Source organism: Microcaecilia unicolor, chromosome 1 (genome assembly GCF_901765095.1).
Source record: "Microcaecilia unicolor chromosome 1, aMicUni1.1, whole genome shotgun sequence".
NCBI classification, from domain to species: domain Eukaryota; kingdom Metazoa; phylum Chordata; class Amphibia; order Gymnophiona; family Siphonopidae; genus Microcaecilia; species Microcaecilia unicolor.
In genome coordinates this window covers 564,784,623-564,792,306 of record NC_044031.1, presented here as the reverse complement: position 1 = coordinate 564,792,306, position 7,684 = coordinate 564,784,623, and positions in this window count along the sequence as shown.

The following is a 7,684-nucleotide window of genomic DNA, read 5'->3' as shown; positions in this document are numbered from 1 at the left end:
GGGCACGCAATTATGGAATGCATTGCCTACTGACCTGAGAACAATCGATGAAACAACCATCTTTCGCAAATCTCTGAAGACATATCTCTTCAACAAGGCATACAATGAGAACTAATAGTCACAATAATCCACCCGACAACCCACTCAGTTAAGATAGCACACCTACTATAACTACCTTAATCATTCCTTCCCTTCCTCTTTTTTTCCCTTATTTAACCTCTGCACAATATTAAATGTATCTGTCATCCTGTAATGACAATGTTAACAAAACTATGTAAGCCACATTGAGCCTGCAAATAGGTGGGATAATGTGGGATACAAATGCAATAAATAAAAACAATTCTTTTTGTTTCCAATAGCCTTGCTGCCCTGCTCAGTGGTGCTCTCCTGTATTGCTGTGTTGCTTCACTGCTGAATACACCCTCACCCTCTCTAAGACCAGAAGTAATTTGAAAGGACTTTTCAATATCAAGCAAACAGCCATGATTCCACACTGTTTATTTTTGCATTGTAGGGAAGAGGTCTAGGAAGGGGTGAAGGGGATTTAAGTAATCCTCCATGTCAACAAAGTTAGGGGGTTTTACTGTAAAGTTTAGAACCTTCACTTTTGAATGAACACTTTCAACACCTATCTTAATATTGAGACACACCATCACTGGATGCCAGATGATCACCCAGTATAAAATTTCTGTAGCCCACAGTCTAAGTATCACACAACATGCCTCTTTCCCCATTCACAAAGGTGGCAATACCCTCGACTTTATTTTTACGTGCTGGTCCAACCAGCTGTTCCTCATCTTTCACCTTCCTTCTCCTTCTCCCCCTCCCTGCCCATCGATCAGTGAGTTCCACAGTTTGATGGCATGCTTGCCTCCATCCTAGACCTTTATGCTCTCCTTTCCACAACACCCCCCTCCCATCCTCAGACCGTCCCCTGGTTTCCTCTTCCCTCTCCCTTCTTCTTCTCCATTCATATTTTCATTCTGCTGAATGGGCATGGTATAAAATGGACTCTCCAGAGAAGTGCTTCCCAAGTCCAGTCCTGGGGTACCCATTGCCAGTCAGGTTTTCAGGATATCCAAAATGAATATACATGAACTTGACTTGCATACACTGCCTCTATTTTATACTAATCTCTTTCATGCATGTTCATTGTGTATATCCTGAAAACCTGACTGGCAAGGGGTATTCCAGGATCAGACTTGGGAAACACTGCTCCAGAGGACTATTCTCTCTTCAGTTCCCACTATAAGGAATATTGTTGTGCCATCTGCTTAGCTAAAACCAATTTCTTTAGTAGTCTTATATCTCACTCCCTTAATTGCCATCATGCTCTTGTTTGTGTCCTTGCCACTGTTGTCCCTGCCTCCACTGTTTCCCCTATGATACCACAATCTTCTCTGACACTCCAGCAGCTACATGGCATATCAAAACTTCTAGCCTTCACTCTAGCCTTTTTTCCTCATCCTCACTCTCCCATCTACCCTCCCTTCTCTCCCTCTGACCCCACCACCTCCCCTTCTCCCCTCCCCCCCAGATATCCTACCATCTCCTCTCTCCTCCTGCTCCTCCTACACTTGGTTGCCATTCAATCTCCCTATCAATCCCTCTCTTTCCGAAACCTTAGCCAACCTTAACTCTTCCTCTTTCTTAATTGACCCTAACTAAAGACTCTGTCCCCCCCCCCCCCCCCCTCTTGGAAGCATGCTCTCGCCCACCCCTCCTTTAAAAAAACCTCACTCTGATCTACCCCTTCCCTCTATTTTTTGCCCCATCTTGAATCTACCTTTCTTTTCCAAAGTTTTGGAGAAGCTAGTTTACTATCAACTAGTCTAGCATATTGAGCATAGCAACATTCTCCACCCATATTCAGGTTTCCACCCCCATCACTGAACTGAAACTAATGTTGGCTCTATAGAATTGCATTCGATAGAATTGCATTCGTTCTTCTGTTGATCAGCATTGCTCTGTTATTCTTGTTTCTCTTGATCTCTCATCTGTCTTTGATCTCATAGATCACACTCTACTGCTTCAGCTACTTTGTTCCATCTGAATCTGAGGCATAGTTCTCTCATAGTTTTCTAGTTATCTTTCTGGTCACTCTTACCAACTCTGTTTTAACCACCTCTCTCTTCCTCTCTCCCCTTTCTCTTGGTGTATCCCAAGGCTCTATTCTTGCACCAACTCCTTTTAATATCTTTTTTGCACCACTGCTCACCATTATGCAAGACCACTCTTGCACACCTTTTTGCTATGCTGATGATATTCAAATATTCTGTACAATATTTGACTCCTCTTCTATTACTCATTTCAGTTCCTGCTTGACCCAAGTGTCATGGAGTCAGGAGTAGTGAACCCTTGGGCCACTGCTGGCTACCTGCAGCAGCAGGTGAACCACCCAAACAGGGATCGAGACTGAAAACAGAGCTGGTACAAGCAGGACCGGAACAAGCAGGACTGGAACTGAAGCTGAAGGCAGGCAGGACTGGAACAACAGGACTAGAGCTGAAGCTGAAGGCAGGCAGCACTGGAACAAGCAGGACAGGAACAACAGGACTAGAGCTAAAGCTGTAGGCAGGCAGGGCTGGAACAGACAGGACTGGAACAGAAGCAGAAAGCAGGCAGGGCTGAAGTAAGCAAGACTGGAACAGATGCTGAGGGCAGGCAGGACTGGAGCAAGCAGGAAAGAAGTACAAGAAGCACACACAGACAATAAATCATCTGAAGACCTCTGTTGCAAAGGCAAAGCAGGAAGGTTTCTATGTGCTTTATAAAGGCATTTACTGATGATGTCATGAATAAGAATGAGGCTTGGCTGCAAGAACACCAAAGCGAGGCTTAGCAGCAGGAACACCAGGGCGAGGCTGGAATGCTGGAACATCAGAATAGGACTGTAATGATCACTGGAACACATTTGGGAAACAGGGAGAAAGCAGTCCACAGCAGCCACAGGGCCTGGTCACCGGGAGGAGAGGTGAGTGTAGGCATGGGATACAGCCACAACCATGACACCAAGTTTCCTCATGGCTCAGAATTAATCTTCTCTATTTGAATGCCACCAAATGTGAGTCCATTCTCTTCCCTTTCTCCAGCACATATAAGCACATAAGCACCGCCACGCTGGGAAAAAACCCAAGGTCCATCAAGCCCAGCACTCCGTCTCCAACAGCGGCCAATCCAGGCCCCAAGAACCTGGCAAAAACTCAAAATTTAATAACGATCAATGGACTTTTCCTTCAGGAATCCATCTAGACCCCCTTTAAACTCAGCAGCCAGCTATTTGAGGCTTGGTCGCAAGAAAAAATGGACCAAGTAAAGTCGGCCAAGTGCTCGTCAGGGACGCCCTTCTTTTTTCCATTATCGGCCGAGGACGCCCATCTCTTGATCACGCCCCAGTCCTGCCTTCGGTACGGTGCCGCCCCGCCCCGTGAACTTTGGTTGTCTCCGCGATGGAAAGCAGTTGAGGATGCCCAAAATCGGCTTTCAATTATGCTGATTTGGGCGACCCTGAGAGAAGGACGCCCATCTCCCAATTTGTGTCGGAAGATGGGCACCCTTCTCTTTCAAAAATAAGCCTGCAAGTCAGTCTGCCCAGTAAGGTGACTCAAGTTGCGCCTGCCACTCTATGCAGGTTAAGAGGGGCATTTCCGATATGACATCTAAATCCAATTTTGGACAATTTGCAAAAAACATCCAGTAGTGAACATGGACATTTTCAAACCAGAAAAACGTCTGTAGTTCAGAGTTAACTAGTTATTATCACTTTGAATACCCAATTGTAATACCAGCACTGTCCATGCTAGCTAAAAATGTTTCAAATACAGAAGAAAAAAGAAAGAACTGTAATTAAATGCTGTCTATTCTTTGCCAAGCAGCATAGTAATAAGTTATTATACTGCTGTTGTCCCACACTAATACTGTAAAATCATGACAAAAAAAAGATTGTCAGTAAAAACTAACTGCTGTCAAACACAGTAATAACTCTGTTAAAATATAAACTGAATCTCAAAAGCATAGATGTCAGCAATTACATCTACACCATGCTAGAGAACTGTGTAACAGATACACACTGTACCGGGCTGCTAAAACTCAAATAAGATGAATATATGGAAGCTTAAATCAAAGAATCATGACAAAGCTATTAAAGAGTATCTCTACCTGCAATCACTGTAGCAAAATGTCACCGAAAGCAAGAAATGCTTCAAATAAAACTGGCTGCTATCAAATGTTCACTTCAAGCTCCTACAACTTAGATTAAATAATTTGTTTTTTGTTTATTTATGACTCAAACTTTTACAGACTTCAGTCTGTGTTTAGGCACCAGTCCTCAGTTTTATTTTGAACTACTTTCATTTATTTTACTAGAGAAAGGAAACTTTTTATCTTCCCTTCATATTACAAACAACTGTCCTGATTTCCTGTTACCTGAGCTGGATCTATTTTTACATTTAACACTCCTCCTGGACAACAAAAGAAAAAGCCTACAGCAACCTGCTTCAGCTGGACCATCCAAAGATATCGGAACTAGAAACTACAATCTGTGAGTTGAAATTTTATCTACAAATCTATTTTTTTAAGATTCTGATTCTGTTAAAACTAAAATCCACCATCAACCCCCTCTGCATTAGTCTCCAAAGAAATTCACACAGAAGTGCAAAGTACAGTCATTTGTTTGTCTTTTACTGGAAGTCTTTGATCTGAATTTACAATTTAAAAGGTCTGATCTCTCAAATAACTGGGAAAGCCTTTAATCTTACAGTGCCAGTTGGTAAGATTGCTGATCCTCAGAGTTTTTTAGGGCTATAGTGCCACCCAATAAAAAAGAATATGCCTAGGCCCTGCAAAGTGAGAGACCTCAGGGATCCCAATTATGTGTGGGAGAGGAAACTGTAATCCCCACCAACCAAAGAGAAGGCAAAAGTGCAAGAAGTCAAACACCTACATAATAGTGCTTAAATGATCACCTCACTGCCATACCAAAGCTACCCACAGATCACCATTTGGAACTATAGGACTGATGATCAGCTGCTAAGAAAGCTTTAGTGATCCATGATGTCATCCATGAACAGCATCTTGACATCTTAGGAATAAGTGAAACTTGGCTAGATGGAAATGGGGGTTTATCAGTGGCTGAACTATGTCCAATAGGTTTCAACATCCAATGTCAACCAAGACCAGGAATATGGGGTGGAGGGGTAGCAGTCCTGATTCAGGATACAAGTATGGCATACTATGCCATACTTTGTATTGTTGTTGGAATATGTTTGCTGCTGTAATTATCTATTCCTTATGTTTGACTTATTCTTGTTGTACACCGCCTTGAGTGAATTCATTCATAAAGGCAGTTAATAAATCCTAATAAATAAAATAAATAATAAAACTGTGTAGAATTACCATTCCCCAACTAAATGAATCAGAATCTCTTTTAATCCAGCTTGAAGAGTTCAAACCAATCTGGCTGCTCATACAATACTAAGCACCTCATAACAACACATTATCTGTGCAATAACTCCTGGACCCGATTACTTTAGTGACCCTGAATTACCCTAGGAAGGTGCTCATGGGAGATTTCAATCTACACATTGAATCCCCAGATACCACCATAGCTGCCTTCCTGGACACGATGACAGCACTAGGATTCGCGCAGGTAAACAATTCTCCAACCCATACTCAAAGGGGTTGATATTCCAGAATTCCAAGATAGCATTATTGAAATAAAACCCCTATCATGGTCAGTCCATTTTCTAATTAAGTTTTCCCTAAGTGACCACCTGAAACAAATGGCACCTCCTAGAGTTTAGAAAGAGAAAAGAAACCGCTGAGAATTTCCGAGAGGCCTTGGACTATCCATATGTGGATGAAAAGACAACTAAAGTGTCAGAACAGGTTGACATTTGGAATACTCTAGAACTTCAGATTATTAAACTTGAAGGTCGGAAATTGGGAAGGAAATGGTGTAAATATCACATAAAAGAAGACAGGCTAAACTGTAAGAACTACATGACAAAGTATTGCCAAGCTTTAACAGCAACTAAAAAACAATATTTCTCTCAATGCATTACACAGGCTGCTAATTCAACCAAGCAGCAGTTCAGTATATAAACAGCCTACTGCAACCCCCATAACAAAACCAGCCTGCCCAGTCAAAACTAAACTGCAATGACTTTGCTGTATACTTTGCCAAAAAAAAATTAAAAGTCTCCACCAGGATTTACAGGCACTCCCACCCAGTCCCCAACCAGTTAACCAGGGGTGCACAAACTCACCCCCTCCTGACAAAGACAGATGGGACACTTTTAAACCAATAACAGAGAAGAGCCTTGACAAACTCCTAAGAGATCTTCAACCAACTACCTGCTCCCTTAAGCCCTGCCCTTCAAAGATAGTACAACAGGCAAGTATGGGCCTCGTAGAAGGCACCACAAACATTGTGAACTCCTCTCTTTCTAATGAGCAACTACCAACAGCATTGAAAAGGGTAGTAGTGCACCCTTTGCTAAAGAAACACAACCTTGACCAGGACAAATGTGAAAGTTACCAGCCAGTATCCAACATCCCATTTCTAGGAAAACTTATAGAACAGTCTGTGTTCAACTCAATGATTGGCTGGAAGAGAGAAACTAGTTAGATTCATGTCAATCTGGATTCAGACCCAGTTAGAATATCTTCATAGAACCTGAGACAGTGGATTCACATTGGTGTTAGTATTGCTAGATTCTCAGTAGCTTTTGACACTGTGGATCATGATATTATGCTGGCAGAAACAGGTATCAATGCTTGGTTCAGACAGGCAACAGTCCATATTATTTGGCAGCATCTCATTGCCACCATGGCCACTGACCTGTGGGGTACCACAAGGATCAACACTGTCACCTATTATGTTCAAGCCACTAGCCAAGCTGATTTGGTCGATGCTGCATGACATGATAACATCAAGACTGGATTACTATAGTGGACTCTACACTGGTCTGACTACAAAGGGTCTGTACCAGCTCCAATTGATTCAGAATGCTGCAGCAAGACTCATAGAAGGTTGTAAGTGATGTGATCACATCACACCATTTTTGCAAAACTTAATTGGCTACTAGTACAATACTGGGATAATTTTAAAACTCTATGTCGGATCTTCAAGGCCCTTAAAGGAAATGGCCCCAAGTACTTGAAGAACAGGATCACCTTCTACACACCTTCAAGGATACTAAGGTCCTCCCAAGGAGTATTCGTAACCACACCCTCTCTAACAGACATTATACAATGTGATACCCACAAGTGAGTCTTCTCCAGAGTAACCCTCACACTCTGGAATGAACTCGCTGAAAGGCTCACCTTAACACAAGACTATCTGTACTTCAGGAAGCAGGTGAAAGCTTGGCTCTTCAACCCTAGCTAATATTTAATCACCTCTCTGACCTCATGTGCAACTTTCTTTAAATTAGACCCTTTATTTTTTAACTCCTCTTACTCTCCAGTGCTATACAGAACACAGCTGTAAAATAACTTCCTAATAATGATTAACACCGATAGTATGCAAATCATCTGTACGCTGTTAGCGTTGAGCGTTAGGAAGTTAAGGGGGAGGGTTGTGCCTGGCACATGTGCATAAGACCTCTCTCTCACCAGTTGCACATGCACACAAGTCCTCTCTCTTGCCGGTCGTCAGAACCTAGCGGGCCTTGCTTGCCAA